The sequence below is a fragment of the Falco naumanni genome, chromosome 5, assembly GCF_017639655.2.
Source record: "Falco naumanni isolate bFalNau1 chromosome 5, bFalNau1.pat, whole genome shotgun sequence".
Taxonomy (NCBI): domain Eukaryota; kingdom Metazoa; phylum Chordata; class Aves; order Falconiformes; family Falconidae; genus Falco; species Falco naumanni.
The window spans coordinates 17,279,157-17,296,429 of record NC_054058.1 but is presented as its reverse complement, the minus strand read 5'-3'; the positions used below and the strand labels follow the sequence as shown (position 1 = coordinate 17,296,429).

Below are 17,273 nucleotides of genomic sequence, written 5' to 3'. Positions count from 1 at the left end.
AAATAAGTAGTAACTGTTTAAGGTAGATCTTCTCCCTTAACTTTCTCTTTTGAAACCCTTAGACCAGGGATAGTTGAAACACTGGCTTCAGCCCAGTGCTGGCTGAAATGTCAGTGCTGTGCTCAATAGTGTACTACCTTCAGCAGGAATTATATTTGCGATATCAGTTAAATTCTTCTCGCTGTCAAGTTCTCATTGCCTTCAGTTGGAGCAAGACCAGCATTTTGTATGGTGTAATGACCGTGCACATGCAGTATCTAAGAGTCCTTTCTAAAAGAGAAGAGAAAAATAGTGCAATGAGATGGGAATGAGTGTTTTGAGTAACAGATGGGAGTTGAACAGGGAAACAACGAATCAGACCATTCATGCTGCTGATATAGGCCAAAAATGATTGAAGCTACTGATCTGTTTAAAGTAGTAAACCCAGATAGATACATTGGTTGGGAAGTGCTTTCATTTTTCTCTTCATTGTTGGAGTCTGAGTTAAGTCTATTTGCAGTGAGGTTTATCTAGGGAAGGAATAGGCTGATTAGTTTGTAAGGCCGTATGCGAGTATCTTGTGTCTCACCTCCAAAGACTTTTCAGTAGAGGTCAGCCCAGGCATTAAACACTGAGCTGCTTATAGCTATAGCTGTATGTGCAGTGGTGGGAAAGGTGTGGGAAGTTGCATATTTACTAGTGGTTTATTTCCAAAGTGTTGCAGTATTAAATGCTGGCATAAGCCTTGCTTATTTGCTATGTATATATATAGAGTATATAATATGCATATTATATACTGTGCAGTATTTGAGCTGGCAGTCATGGCAAAGCAATCCTGTCATGGGATAGCTCAAGTCTGGGGTTGCCTTTTTAAGTAATTCATTTTTTTTCCACTTGGTATCTTAAGATGCTTTCATTAAGGTGCATGAAGAGGAAAAATCCTCAAATAATTTGCAAAGAAGTAGCCCTGTACTGCTCCTTTGGTGAAGAAGAGTATGGTCACTACAGAACTCTGCTACTCATAGTTTGGTTGTTTCTATCACAACTGTCTAGTGTACCCATAGCACTACTGTTTGGCTGTAGTAGCAAGGTAGTATTTTTAAATGAGTTGGGATTATACTTTTTCTAGGAACAAGCTCTGCATCTCATGCTCTAAAAGCCTTTTAGGTCAAAACATCCTATTCAGACTCTTTTGTCTTTATTTGCCGTTTCAAAATCTTTTTTGTTGTTTATGAATGTTGATTTGAAAATATCCACTTTGCCATTGACTATTCTGGAAGTTTTGTATGTAGGTGGATTCCTTTTGCCCTCAAGAGAGAAGCTGTCCTAAGGCCCTAATTAATTGTTTCTTGGTTTCCATTGTAATCCTGGAAATAGCAGGTGAGGGCTCATCAGAATTAGTGTAATTTGCATGGGATCTGAATCAGTGTTAACTAAAACCACCTCCAAACCTTGGGATACTAATTTCATTTTTCTTCTGATCTATTCCTCTCAGCTGTATGCTGGCTGAGGAGGAATGAGATTTGTAATACACTATCAAAAATGTTGACAATTTTGCAAACAACTGAGGTTAGGGAGGAGGGGAGAAGAATTTGTTGAACTGTCTAGATGTAACTGAAAAAAGAGTTTCTATAAAAACACGTAAAAAGGTGGCAAAGTAGTGACTCATCAAAACAAGGAGACTTATTTTCATAGATTAGCAAATCTGGACGGCATATTTTTTGGCCACATAGCTTCAAGTCTCCCTTGACTGAGCAGTACTCTGAAGTCAGTGAGGATCTTTGGATCCCAACACAGACTTGGGAGTGGGTGTTTGGAACTGCTTCTTTCATCTCCCTGTAAAGGTCTTAACACTAACCCTGGGAAGTGGCCAACACCTACTGCAGCATTCCATGAAGTGTGTTGTTGTGGTGAAGGAGTAAAACTTTGTGTGCTGGTTTTTACATGTTGGCACATTAATGTTGCAGTACATCTTTACAACATGCTTACCTTAGAATTTGCAGCTTCTAGGCTTCAAACTGCAGAACTTTGCTTACCAGCCATAGTGTGTATGCACCTTCCAGGTGTTACAGTGCATGGGACCTTTTCAAAGGGAATTTGCAGGGGGTTTGCTGGCTGGTGCTCTAAATAGACTTGTTGCCAAAGAAGTCTGAAAACAACAGACATGATAGAGAGAAAAGCAATAATAAAGTCTGTCTAGAATTTTTTGTTTTTTCTGCTAATGGTAGCAGGATCTGAATCCTGCTTTAACTTTGAAGAAAAGCTTTCAATTTCTCTGGAACTATGTTGAGCACTTAAAATTAAGTTATGAGTCGTCTGGTCCCCTATAAAAAAAAAAGTAAAAATAAGTAAATAGTTGTTCAACTGTAAGGGAAGGTCTTTGAATATAAGTAGTAACTTCTGCCTTGGCCTGACTCTGGAGCTGATGTGAGGATTCCATTACTGAGTTTGAAAAATCTAAAAGAAAAATAATTTCCTGACTTGAAGTTCTCATGAAGAGAAAAGGCTTTGGGGACGTGAAGGTTGTCTTTATTTCCACTGTTCCAATGCTTGGAGAGTCTGATTAGCTTTTATTACATTTATTTTCATTTTGCTATACACCGTACTTTTTAACCAACCCATTATCTTCTTTATTGTAATATACCTCTTTGTGGTTACTTTCCTTTTTGTTTGATCTATTAATCTTGAGCAATCGTCTGCAAAAATAGCTTTCTCCCTGTCTCCCATACCGTATCTTGCATTTACTCAGTAGTGTATATCTACTGACTTTTTCCCTTTTTTCAGATAATTCAAGTAGCAAATGGCAGATCCCGTGTTTATAAAAACCCTTGTTTTTAGCATTTGCATTATAGCCAAAATTATTTGCATTGAACAACCACAGTGGTTTGAGATGTGAAGAGATTGATTTAAAAGTGACAGCACTAGCCCACACTATAAGCTGAACTGTAGAATCTCTTACGTGAGAGCAGCAGCAGTGAGCTAGTATCTGCCAGGTTCAGTTTTGTTCATAGTGATGTTATAAAAGACATAGTAACTTGTGGTCAGTCTGAAACTTCTGCTTAAATTAATGCTATCTACATATATTTAGAGTTTGTTTAGCTTCATAGATAAAACTTCAGGGTTGGGTTCTTCCTCCTCAACTGTAGGCAGAATATCTTGAGTTTTGTCTCTTTCTTTGCCTCTCAGATGAGCAGCCTGACATTTTTCTCTGGTCAGTCACAAAATAAATCAGATATTTTTTTTTTTTGTACTTCTGAGTTAGGGTTTTTAAAATTAGCCCTGTGTTTTTTTGGTTGTGGGTTTTTTTTCCTCTGAGTTAACGTGTAACTGTCAGGTGATTTAAAGACATAGTCATCCTGTTGTTGTGAACTAGGAATTAAATCTCAGTTTTCATTAATTGTAAACCTAACGTAGCCTTGGACTGTAAAGTGTTGCTTGTTTCTTGATGACTAGTGGCCTTTTAAATGCTAACTTCATTTGCCAATGATACAAATTAAGTTTTGTAGTAGATAAAGCAAACCCTTGCTATTTACCTTTATACTATCAAATAAATAAATTTTGAAGACTTTAATGGCATAAATTGCCTCTTGGGTATTTGCTGGTAGCTGGTGCCTAGTTGGCCTTGGTTCTTCCAGGTTGTAATCAGCTACTGGTAAGTGTCTAACTAGATATCACCGTGACCTCTGAAACTGTTGTGGGGGTCTTGATTGCTTTCTACAATGTTTCTCTTAAGCTAATGTCTTTACTGAGACAAATCATACGGCTTCACTTCGGCTGTTTGAGATGGAGGGAAATGGCTTGTGATAGAGAGACATTTTTCTCCATATCTCACAGATGTTTTACACTTGCACCTATGCAAGTTCCAAGCATACTTAAAATTCACTGCACTGGGAGGATTGCTTCCAGACGGTTGATCAAACTCCTTTTGAAGGAGTGCAGCAAACACAGCAGAAATCTTGTCTTCCATTGACTCATTGCTAATTACAAGGAAAGAAAAAGGTAGTTTGGCTTCTATTGACTACATAATGAAGTAAGAAATTAAAGCTGCAAACAAAAGTAAATCTATGATTATATAATAGCAGTTACTGTGATAAAACATTTATTCCTTTGATTAGTAACAGTTAAGACATGGTGTATTATAATCCCACTGATAAAATTTCCTTACTTGCTCAGGGAGGGGGGAGCATGACGACACAGGACACGCAGATGTTGGTTGAAGGTCTGATGAAGGATACTCTTTCAACAAGGACAAATGCTCATGGAAGAAGCTAGAAATTTGCAAGCTTTTGGTTTTTTTCCAACTTTGCTTTCTGCAGGTGCCATCTGTGATTTTTTTTCAAAACCATGAGATGCATAACAGCTGTATACTTCAGTATTTCACCCGTTACTATCCAATGTGTGCTTTCAGTTGGAGATAGTTAAAGTTCATTTTATGGGAGCTATTTGCAGACACAAATTACCTGAGACTGCTACTTGACAAACTTGCTGAATTATTCTTATACTGAAATGGAGTTACTTTGTGTGTTCCAACATATGCAACAAAATGACATGTTGTCATCTTTCCTGTGCATCAGCACAAAAAAAAACCCCTAAGCTAGTGAAGCTTTTTCAAAAGAAGTTTTGAAATAAAGATCTCTTAACATATTGATGATAACAAAGTCTCTTTGGCCCTTGAGCACTTGTGTCTTTGCAGACAAGGCAAAGTTAAACCAAGAGGTGGGCTTTCTGGCATCTGTCACAACTGGAAATTTTTGTCTTGGTGTAGTCCTTTCTTTGTAGATGAACATGGGCACGCACAGGGAGGAGTTCGGGGCGCCCTGTTCTCTTAGCAGTGGTGAGCCATATGAAAGAGCTTGCATGGTCTTTTCGTTGGTGCGTGTCTATTGCTGAACTGTCTGTGAGCTTTGGCTCTTCTAAGTCTGGATTTGGTTCCTGGCCCAGGTCACCATAAATTGAAGGGTGCCATGTGGGACAGGAAGAAGCGGAGCTGGTAGGGGGAAAGGTACGATTTTTGGCTGCAGAGCTGATTTCTGTTTTCCTGTCACTGGAACTGTGCGCATTTGAAATACGGAAAAGATGCGTTTGTGGAAATAAATGCAAAGGCTGTAGTGCACTGTGTGCCAAGATGGCAATCGCAAAAGAAAGCACTGCAGGCCTTTAGAAAGGGGCAGATTTTCTCCCTCACCAGTTTTTGCCACGACTGAGCACTGTCTTTACTGAAGTGCTTCACTTTGTCTTGTGCAAGTATAAGGCTGGAATCAGGGGGTTATTACAAGTGGCATATAACCCTTTTTGCCAATTAAGAGTAACTGAAATTAATCTTCAAACCCTCTGACAAATCACTGGTTTGTATGAGACCTTTCTTGTATCAAAAGGCTTAGTTGGAAATGCGGAGTGGTGTCTAATTCTAATGTTCTTAAAAGACAAAACTGACTTGAAACTGGATTTTTTTGTTGGTTTGGTTAATGCTAAACTGAACCAATTTGAATTTACATATAATCTGCAGTGACTGTTAATTCTGATATCTTAATTTTCTGTTCATGATGTGGATTCTGCAAACTAACTTACCTTGGTGCTGTTAGAAAAACAGGCTGAACCATCATACAAAATGATGCTATGTAAACAACCTATGGAAGCAGGAAAGAAAATCATGAAAGATCGCTGTTATCTTTGCAAGCAAAGGCCATTTTTTTAAGAAAAAAAATAGAACAGGCTTTCCAGAATTGACTATAAATTGCTACGATGTGGAAATAAAAATTGTCTGGCAGTAACTAAAAAGTGAAGAATTGTCCTCAAGAATTGTAATATGGACTGAGGGGACTGTTGGACCATGCTTGTATTGCAGCCACAGGCTGCATGCTAAACTGGTGTTTGCTACTAGTTGAGCTGTTACGCTGGCTGAGACACAGCTCAGTGGCAACGGAAGGGAAGTCTGGTTTTATTCTTAGTTCTACCTGCAATGCGTGTCCTTAGAAAAAACTTCTATTTGCATTACTCTAGTTTTTTTTCAGTTACTCTCAGCCAGGCTTATCCTTAATGGAAATTAAAGCAAATACTACATTATTGTGCTACCACTTAATGTATGCTACTACTTCTATGTCACCTAAATACCTGGATGACTTGCCCAACTATACTTATTCAGAGATGTGTATTAAAACATGTATTATACATGTTTTAACTTGAATTGCTTTTTTTTAAAATGTCTTCCTGTGGTTCTAATGGCTAGGATTAATAACAGGAGCAAACTCAATGCACTTTCTGGTAACCTATAGTCTGAACAGGTCAGTGGATATGTGAATACACAGACCTATTCCTGATTTCTGCTGAACTCCACTTGACTGTAGTATTTTAGTGTCTTTCTCTTCAAATATGCTTTCTCATAAGTGTGTTTCTGAGAAACGGTGCAAAATATTTACTCATATATAGGCATGGCAAGAGTTTGATGCTGTGTCTGAAGAATTAATAGTCAAGGGGGAAATTGTATGGTTTGTTTCAAATGGTGAGGCAGGCACGTAAAGTGATGGAGCTTCTTGTCGTATTTTAATTTAAATCCACAGAGCAGAATTCAGTTGATAGTGAGCAAAAAAGGCTATCAGCAAAACATAAAATTTCAACAACAAAACAAATTCTTGCTATGGCTTTGTCTTTTCTACTGTTATGTTGGATAATTACCTTGAAGTGAGCCTGAATGCATCTGCCTACAGCAGTATAGCCAAGGTGGTGTTTTCTAAGGGTGGTCTCTGGTCAGTAGGTCTGCAGGAACCTTCACATTTGTAGGACTGCTGGAGGAAGCAGACAAAATCGTGCCTCCTGTCAGTAAGTGTAACGTTACAATGCCTACTGTCTTAAGAAAACACGATGACAAGGAGAAGATAAAACTAATGGTTTCTGTGCTATTACACTACTATTACCTTAGTATTTTTCCAAACAGAGTTGCACAGAATGTGTAAGGAGGTGAGGGAGTAGTATGGTACTTGCACAGCCTGTGGATGAGTCTTGATGGCTCTCCGTTGCATCAGCATGCCCATTTGGTCTTGGGGTAATTGTTACTTTGGGCTTTAATGACAGGTGTTGCCAAGTAAAATGTTAGTAGTTTGGAGGAAGAGAAAACAATATGCTGTACCTGTTAAGTATTTTTCTTTACATTATGATTACCTCTTAGCTTATGTGTTGGGGCTGTCTTGGATATGTTATTTAAACAAAAAGAAAGAAAATAAAGTGCTTTTCTTTCCCTTTTCTCAGTGACTGGGACTCTAAAGTAGTGAATTCAAGCCTGTTCCTGGAAAGCGAAGTGTGGAAAGCAAATGCTGTTCACATACTTGCAAGGAGAGAACTGGGAGGCAGAACTCTTAAAAATTCATGGTCAAGACATTTTTTTTGTATTAAGCTGCTTTATAATTTTGATTTCACTCTTTGATTTATGGAATAACATGATTTTTGTAGCACTTGCTTTTCAACACTTCAGTAGAGCTTAAAGAACTAGGATACCATGCTTGGGGAGTGAAGAGGGAGTAATTTAGGGTTGGATTTGAAGAGGTTATTATCCAAGTTTTTCTCTTCCTGGGAAGAGCTAAATAGTAGTAGCAAAGAAGCACCAACTTTTCTGACTAATGTAGAAAGTGATGTTAATGCTGTTGTTGCTGCAAGCAAACACACAGAAGTATGGGAGTACAGACTGAGGCTGCTCGCTCAGATGTGACCGCAGGCTAGTGGTAGCATAGGCAGGACTGGAGATGAGCGGTCCGGACAGACATGGGACTGAACGATGCAGTGGAATCAGGGTTGGATGATTTCTGTGTAAATTTTGTTTAGGGTGTTAGGTGTCTCTGAAGAAGAGGAATAAACTTTTGATCTTGCTGTGGCTGGCTACCTTCTACAGTCAAGACAGGAACAAGTGACTACAGTCAGTGAAGGCATCAACAGGTTGATGCGCCTTATATTTTTCTAGTAATGTGTCTTGCTTCAAGTTTGTATCACTTATCCCCATTGGTAAAAGCGGCAGCCAAAATAGGCTGATACAGAGACTATTACTTGGGGAGCAAATGCTGTTTATTGATCTGTTCAGGAAGGGCAGAATAGTGAGCTAGCAGGAGGGGGGAGAACTGTCTTCTCTCTACTGCTATACCGCTACTTTTTCTTGTCAACCTTTCCTGTATTCCATTTTGGCATTTGATGTGGAGACACCACCTTGCACCTGCACACCACAGGCTTTTTCATGAGACTTCAAGCAAGGATGCTGCTTGCACTCACTGATTTGTGATAGGGAAGCTTTTCCTTTTCTTGCTCAAGCCAAACACCAGTCCCAGATTTATTTTTACATAGGTTGTCGTATAGCTGCTGAAGGATAACTTTTGATTAACAGTGATGAGAAGATAATTGGGACCATCTGACCCAGGTGTGGTAGAAGGCCTCCCTAGCTCACAGCACCTGATCTTCCTCACTACTAGGTCCAAAACAAACATATCTTTCACCACTACCTCAAGGCATTTACAAATCCATCTGTACTTTGGATATGATGGTGTATCTTTTTAGATTGTGACCTCAAGGCTAATAATTCCTACTGGTAGTAAGCTCCATGTGTTGTCTGCGGTCTTTGTGTTGTCATTACCTTGATAGGAACATAAGCTACCATGATATATCATCCATTACCCAAAGAACTGACCAAAACATTGATGCTAAAACTACAGATGTGTCTCCTTAGAGATAATGATTCAATCCTTTGAGACTAGTCTTTCCTTATTTTTTTCCTTTGGGGCTAATTGCTACTTCAACAAAGACAGGGCTTTCATTTTAAAGACTTCCTGCTTGTAATCAAGGATGCTGCTTTCCTGTATTTGGGGGAAAAAAAAAAAAAGCTTTTGAAGGCCAACTTCATTCCTTTTTAAATACTGTTTCTCTGTAAGGTCTTTTTCAGTGTCATAAACGGCTTTTTCTCCTGAACTTTTTTCAACAGAGGATTACTTTGGTTCTTGTGAATTGAAACATAGTTTTAGTCAGTCATTCGGTAAGCTACAGAACAACTGTGAAGAAAATAAAACATGATTTAAGGTAGAGAGATTTGTTACCATGCCAATCCTATTTTCCTTCCACATGAATGGAAGGGTCACAGTTGCTTTAGGAATGTGTGACTGAAAGAGACCACCTGAATTTAAAAGTAACTTCTTGTTCTTCCCAATCCTCCTTCTGCACTGAGACTATCGAGTAATGGAAGTTTTGTCAGAAGTTTTGTCAAAAGTTTTGGAAAAAACATCAGTGGGAACAGATCCCAAAAACGGACATTTTGCATTTTCATGTTCTCTGAAGTGGAGACTGGATCAGACTAGTTCGGTTTGCTTTTGTTAGTAATGGCATAATATACTCAGATGACAAATTGTCCTTTGGTTCTTCCTTCTTCCATCACTGCTAGGAGACCCCTTTCTTCTTTGCTGTGTAGGGTCTGAAGTGTGATGCAAATAGTTGCTTGGGATAGACAAGGCTAACATAGGCTCCACGTGTGTCTTGAAGTGACATCTGAGAGTACAGGAATAGTCTGATGTTGTGAAAAAAGCTATTGCAAGCAAAATTAGGTGGGTTTTTGTGCTCTTGAATTCTTGGCCTCATACCCGCTTTGAACCTATTGATGAGTTGGAAAAAAATGAATGCTTTACCATACTTCTGCTTTTTCTTTACGTGCTTGCCCAACAGTGTGTATATATCCTTTATGAGCAGAATTTTGTCCTGCAGCAGTGTGAAGCTGGCATAATCCTGTGCCCACTGACACCAAGCAGCAGAGGTGAAGCCAAGTAGTCTCTGAAGCTTGTTTGGTTTGGTGAAGCAATAAGCCTGCTTAAGTTGGGTTTTAATTCTCTTCTCTCTTCTCCCACAGGAGAGTGGGACCTTCCCATCCACAAAAAAAGGAGTTTCCCACCTACAAGAGATGGAAATTTTATTATTTTTATGCTTCCTCCCTACCATAGAGTTCCTTGCATGTGCAGTATTTATTTCCTCATTATCCAAGAATAACATGGTCACCTGCATGATTTTACCAGTTTGGAGATGCCAGGCAGATTAACGCAGTGTGTTGTGTGGAACATCATCTTGGAATGATGTTCCACACAAGATGAACCTCATCTTGGTTCATCTTCCTAAGAAATCTGGCCTCTGAGGAAGTCCTTTATTGTGGCATCTCTTAAAAGCAGCTCTTCCTTCCAGCTGCTTGCAGCTTCCTTCTGCCATTTGCATGTGTGCATCTCCTCAGAGCCTTGTAGGAATAGAAATGACTTTTGGTGCCTCTATTGTTCTACCTACTGCTGTTATTTTTTTTTTAAAAAATAGGTTTTGTTATTTTACTTATTGTCATAGTATGCTACGGAGCCTAGGTAGCTTTTTATGCTGTATCCCTACTAATAGATTCAATAAGGCTGGATACCTTTCTTGTTGGCTTGACTGACTTCTCTCTACTCCTGTAGCTTTTTGCATTTTAAGATCTCAGGATCTCCTACAAGTACACACTGCATTGGGGCTTCAGTCTACAAAGCTGCAGTGTGAGGACAAAGACTTTAGTATTTTGCTTGGGACTTCCATAAAACAAAATACGTAAAAAATCTCCATTAATGTCTGGATTGATGAAGGGAAGTAAAAAAAGCCTTTTCCTTCGGCAGTGGCTTGATTAATGGATTTATTGTTTGTACAGATTTTGTCAGGAAGCCATATGGCTTGAGGAAAACAAAGAGGAAGTGGCTGATGTTAAGAATCTGATTTAATAGGGGTCCCTAAGGACAGAATGTGGCTCTTATCCTTACTCCCCCACTCAGTTTGCAGAGTGGTCTGAGAAGAGCTTTAGTGCTTTAATAGAGCCAAAGATAATGCAGCTCTGTTTGAGTGGAAGTGTAGGTCCCTACTGCTGGAACAGCATCACACTACTCCATTCTCAGGTTAAAAAACCACTATTCTTTGCCTGTTACGTAAAGTATTCTGGAGTAGTTAACAAGGAACAGTAACTGAAATGTTTACTATTTGTATCTTGGCAGTTGATCAGTTTGCAAGAGATGAAGGCAACTTTAGCATCTTGAAGCAGAGCCCTCATAGTTTGGGGTGAGATGCTATCTCACCCCAAAAATTCAAAATTCAAGCCTGTATGACCCTGGATTAATTGAGTCACCATCTGTATTCTACAACCAGATTTATTTTTCCTAATCTAATGTGTGAATATGGGGATTAATAAGTAACTGGAGCTCAAGCACTGGTGATTTAACCTGATGTGGTGGGTTAAATGAAAGTTTAGCATTACCTACAACTGTTTGACTCTAGTTATGACTACGTGGTGAAAAACCAGAGTATCTAAAACAATGTTCTGTAATGTAACTACAAGCAAATACATGAAGGATGTTTAATAAGCACTTCTCCCTTGTATGAAATTACAGCCTCTCAGCTGAGAGGCATAAATTTACCAAAAACTGGCTGTGGTCATTTCAGAGCTGAAGTAAAAGGCTCATGTGAACCATTTGGTAATTGTTAGTGGGTCCACAGAGTGGAAAGCCCAAAACATCACTTCACAAAAATGTATTCTGACAACTCAGGAATTTAATGAATATTGGTTTGTGAACAAAAGCTATGTGCTCAGCCAGTGGTGGTGAAAATTATTTGATATATGCCAGAGATCTCTGGAGCTCCCGAATGTCCTGTTTTGAAGGGTTTGACCATAATGAAAGTAGTAGTTGCTCCTGTAGGGCTTTGGCATATAGTGTGTGTGGTCTAGTATTTTGCAACAGACAAGTCCTTTCTTCCCAGATCTTTAAGAGGTTTTTGTTGTTTTCTGGACCCTCATGACATGCATATGCTGGAGTTGGTGCTTATTGAGTTGGGGAGACACTAAAAGACTAGAGGAAGGCTTTCCTGATTTAAATCTATTCTTCTATGCTTCTGTTAAATTGTAAAGTTCCCATTTAGTGTTACACATAGTAGGTGTGTTCCTTTTAAAATATTTTTCAGAAACTCTTTGGTGGTGAAGGTTTAAAAATAACCAATTCTCACATGTTCTTCTTGGCTATGACATAGTATTAGGCAATGTTTCTAGGTCTGTCATCACTGTAGTAAGCATCCCTTCCAAGCTGATTAATATTAGTCTTAATCAGCAGTTTGGGGTTTGTTACTCTTTGCCTAGTTTGTTTGACTTCTTATGCATGCGTTGGCCATGATTCACTACTGCAAGGGAGTCAGGGTACACAGTTTGAGAGCACTTGGAGGGTTTTTACATTTGGAACACCTCCAGATTGAGGATTATTTCCCTTAAAAAGAAAATTGAGAAAGAAGATAGTGAAATAATCTCCTATATTTACAATTTAGCAGTGGTAGATGCTTGTGACTACCTATTATCGTGCTTAGGTTTTTTCTAACACCTTTCCAGAAAGCTGTTGAAATGTGATTTACCACACTCAGTTATTTATAGCAGGAAAATGTCGCACCAGGTATAAGAGGTAGCAGATTAAATGCAATATTCCACATTTCTTTTGAACTAACTTTTAAAAAATAAAATACTACTTGTGTGTAGCAGGCTGTTAAATATCCATATCTATAGGTGCTAGGTGAACACTTTTGGTTTCTTTTTTTCTTCCGAAGCATGAAAGGGAAGAAGGGGAATAGGACTTTACCCTCAAGAAGGTAGGTTTACTAATATATAACAGTGTTTTAATTTTTTCTTCTAGCAACTGACCTTGTCTGCCGAGCTGACACCTATGCCTGGAGTAGAAGATTGCTCTAAGCCCACTGCATAAGCAGGCATCTCTGTCTGGCTTCATCTGCAGGTAAGAAATTATGACCAAGAAACCTCAAATAAGAGGGGCTTTTTTCTTCCTTCTGGAAGTATTTGCACATAAAGCACACAAAGAACCCTAAAGCTTAAAGGACTTCCTAAATATATATTCATCACTCTCCCTTTGCTCCTAGGGTTAGAAATCTGAAAAAGATCCCAGGTTCCCTGCTCTGTCCAACATCTTTTCTCAAAACAGTTGTGTTCCAGAGCAGGCCTATGATGGTCCTGCCGAGTTTCTTCCCAGTGATGATGTGATCTCCATGTCTATGCCTCTTCCAGCTGTGTAAGAGGGAGACCCAAGGGTAGCGTGATGCTGGGGAGTGTGCCCTGAATGAGAGGAGACTCGTGTCCCTGGCTCCTCCAGTTGTCAGGGCTTCTCGGGCAGCAGCAGCTGGTGGCTTGTAGGTCAGCTGTGGCTGCATGTGGGTTTGGGGACTGCAGGCTGCAGCTGCCTCTTGGGTTGTGCCGTAGATGCGCTTGGAGCAGGGGCTCCAGTCCCCTTTTGGTTTGTCATTTGGGGAGGGCAGCATTTTCTGGAGCTTTATCTTCCAATAGAAGTTTGGCAGAAGTACTGTGACTATGTAAACCACCCCCAACAACCCTGCAGTGCGACTGTTTCACATTCTTAATGTGAGTGTATGCTTAAAACACAATGCTGGATATGAAGACATGTCCTTAGCTCAGCAAGTCAGCCATTGCCAAAAATCCAGAAGAGATGTCTGGATAGCAGGTCTTGTTTTTCCTGAAAATGGATTGATATTTCTACTCTATGAAAAATCGGAATTAGAATTCAATGCTATAAAAATATATACTGTCAGATTATACATTGGTATTACTTTTCATATTACTGCTTAGACTTGAGTCCTCTGTTTTATGATGTAAATTAAGTTGGTGAAGCAAGTGGGGGAAGTTCCCTCTGCTCATGTGTTGTGGAGTCTGAGCAGAAGGCAGTTTTTCTGTGCCTTGTCACATTAACAGGCTTTGCTTAAAGCTAATTTCTTTGGTACATATGTCAGCTTTTAAGTGGTACACTTCTATACCGATCACATGTCCTTCTGCGTCTCTATGTACAGAATACCATTCTACAGCTCCTTATATTGCAAAGGCAAATACAATATTTTGTAGTATTCTCTTGATAATTGAAGCAGGTGAGGGACCAATATAACTGAATAGAATAAAATGTCAGTCATTTGCCAAAATGATAGCTTGTCATTGTCATGTTTTAAGTTTTGTGTATCAGAGGCAGAGGCAAACAAATCTATAGCACCTTTTTCTTATTACAGGAAAGGCTGAAGCACACAATCATTGGTGGTTCTTCCAGCCCTGTAAGGATAGGGAGTAATATTTCATGACTGAAAGTATTTACTTTCATTGTCCTTACTATCATGTAGAATGTTAACTCATAGAAATATAGATACATGTATAAAATGCACTCTGTATATTATATAGGAGGCTTGCTGAAGATTACATGTGTATTCCTATATACATATGTACAATATTAAAAATGCTGTGTTGTCTTGGAGTCTAGCTTTAGAGACTGACGCTGTCGTAAGTTGTATTTGGGAGGTCTTTTTGGTTATTCATTGAAGTACTTTCAAGTTCTAGGCATGTTATGTATCTTTAATATAAATCGGTTGATTATTTCTAAAGCAGACACTTCCTGAGTGTTAACTGCTGCCTGCAACTGACAATATATTCTTGCTAAACAACATGACGAATTCTGTATGGTGGAGTAGTACCAGCAATGAAGATAGTCCTAGTCTCTTATTTTTTCCCAGGTGACATTTAGCCAGAGCATGCACATACATATATGTATAATTGTGTGTGTATATATGTATGTATATTAACCTGTAATGCCAGGAAACTGAGAATGTGGTGATATTGAATCAGGTTTTCTTCTGCAAAGTTAAAATATTTGTTTCGACTATATTTGAGTTAGTTCCTTTTGGTGGAGCAAGTCGGTGGCTAGTTGCTAGGTGACTAGTGTCAGTCCTTTATTTGTCACTTTGAAATGAGCTGTGTGAGTTATGCTCTTTGATTTTATTGTATGAGAAAAGGAGGTATGCACCTGCTAATAATTCATGAAGATGATGCTTACCCATCTTCAAATGGGGAGATTTACTTATTTGCCTTCAATTTTGAATAAACCAATTATTTTTTTTTTCTTTATAAGCATCACTAATTTATGTGACTATACTTTGCTGTCAGTTTTGGGGCTTGTTAGAGAATTTCTTCCCAGCTGAAAAAATGGAGTCATAATAGATTTTTGTACTTGTGGGTGGGGTGGGGTGGGGGGTGAGGAATCTGCTTTTATTCAGTGTCAATCAGTAAACAAATGTATGAGGAAACCCAACATCATACTTGTATGTATTTCTGTGGTTCCCTCATGGGAGAAAGCAGTAGAACTGAAAAACGTTTAGAGGAGGGTAGTAAGGATGATGAGAGATGTGAGCAATTCAGTCCAAAAGAAAACCAGCTTAACGTAGGAGGGAAGCCTACAAAACTATGAATGAGATGAAGGCCAACAGGACTTACTTTACTGACTCTAGCGGCGCAAGAACCAGTGGACATCAAATGAAGCTACTAGGAACCTAGTTCAGAACAAACAGAAAGGAGGTAAGTCTTCATAACACAAGAGTTAGATCTGTGGAACTTCTTGCCATGAAGCTGTGGAGACTGAAGAGTAGAAGAGAAGTCCTGTTGAGGCTAATAAATACAAGTCACGCCTGTGAGTACTCAAACTGGGACCAGTTACAAGCTAACAGGGCTTTCAAGAGAACTATAAAGTATTCTTGCCAGCCGTTTTGTTCTTCCCTAGATACTTGGTGTGACTCCTTGTTCCTTTTATTTTGACGGGCTTAGGAATTTTGATGTCAAACATTTTATTTCTTCTAGCTTACTGAGGCAAGGTCTCAATCTTTTCCACAACAGCATCACTTAAGGTTTCAGGTCCTGCTCTGTGTTCCTCCACAGAGGCACTACCCTTCTCACTTTTGCTGTTTCTTTCACACAAGTCATGTAGAAAAGCTCGTTCTTGTGCTGAGCCTTTTGTTTCCTTTTGAATGTCATAGTCACAGGTGTAATTGCCTTTGAACTGTTTACTAGTAGAGGTAAGCTGCTGCTGGTCAGAATAAATGTGGTTTGTGTGACCAGATGGTGAAAACTCTTAGTCACCCTCAAGGGTGATGGAGTTTTCTCTTGGGGGCTTCAAAGACCTACCGTGTAAAGTCAGTATCAGTGACCTGCTTAGTGATGAATCCCTGCTGGACACAGGTTTACAGGGCTGGGTGGACATTTGGTCTTGGTCTAGTATGCCTGTTCTTATGATCTTCAGGTGTTACAGATTCTCTGGAATTGTCTCTATAGCTTTGAAAAGTAGTAGTTCAGGACAAGCAAGTTTTTTGTGAGCAGGAGGTGGTCCAGGACCCTTATACTTCTTCATAAAACTTTCAATTCATAAATTAGAATTTCAGTCATGTCTCTACTTGATTTCAAAACAGAGGAGTGACTTTGAGAAACTATTGTCTTCCACAACTTAAAGTTTAAGTAGGAAAAATGGACAAAAATAGACCTGCTTGAGAATTATGGACTTACATGAAAGTTCAGTGTAGGTCTAATGGCTCTCTAAATTGATTTAACTTGCACAAAGTTTTAAATACAATTGACCAGACCTTTGTTTTGAGAGACACTTCAGAGGCTTTCACTAGTAGCACGTTTTTTTTTTTTTAGTAGTGATATTAACATCCTCTGGGAAGCTTTGTAGGCAACAAAACCAGACTGTTGGTGTTCTAAGCATTGAAACTTAATTTGTATCCTCCAGCTGTGAGTAACTTGGAGTGTGGTGTGGCCTGTGTTTTTTTGTGAAGTAGGTGTCTTTGATCTTCCTGAGCTGGAGAAATACTTCTGCTACTGGCTGGATGGAAAAGCCTGCGTGTACTCCCTTCCAGAACCATATTTCTGTTATGTAAGCAGGGTGGAATTTTTTTCATCTGAATGTCCCAGGTCATGGTTCAGAAAATACCTCATTTGAGGATCTCGTGATTTTCATCCTTCATCTTTGCTGCTGGTATCTACTGAAAGAAATTAGGAGATGGGACGAGTTCTTGGATGCTCTCTAAAAAGATGTCTCGTTCAGGCAGTTTTTCCTTTGACATGCTGGGAAGTTCTGGTTGAGATGAGAAATAATCTCAAAGGAAACGTGCTGCCTCTCACATTTTCATTGCTTCTCTTGCACATTTCAACTTACTGTGTATACACCTTTCTCATCCTGTCTTTGGTTTGAGTCAGTACAGGAAAAAAAATTGCTTTGACAGTGTTATCGCTGGGATCCTTGAGTTTTGCTGCATTCTTTGGATTGAGAAATACTTTTCATCTCTTCTGTTTCTTTATTCCCCACTCCAGAGTTGAACACTGCACAATGTACCTCTTGTTCCCTTGCTATCTCTGTTGCAGCTCTTTAATGACTTTGCACCTGTTCAGACTGGTAGGATAGCATAGCTGAAGT

The 17,273-nt window shown here is 39.2% G+C and overlaps 1 protein-coding gene across 2 annotated transcripts in view; it reads left to right on the top strand.

Moving 5' to 3' along the window:
* RASSF8 (Ras association domain family member 8) overlaps positions 1–17,273 on the top strand; it is an 89,160-nt gene that overhangs the window by 28,153 nt on the left and 43,734 nt on the right. For both annotated transcript variants that reach the window (XM_040595260.1, XM_040595259.1), the window contains one exon: positions 12,663–12,761. The gene's annotated coding sequence lies outside the window, so the exon portion shown is untranslated. The remainder of the gene's footprint in view (positions 1–12,662; positions 12,762–17,273) is intronic.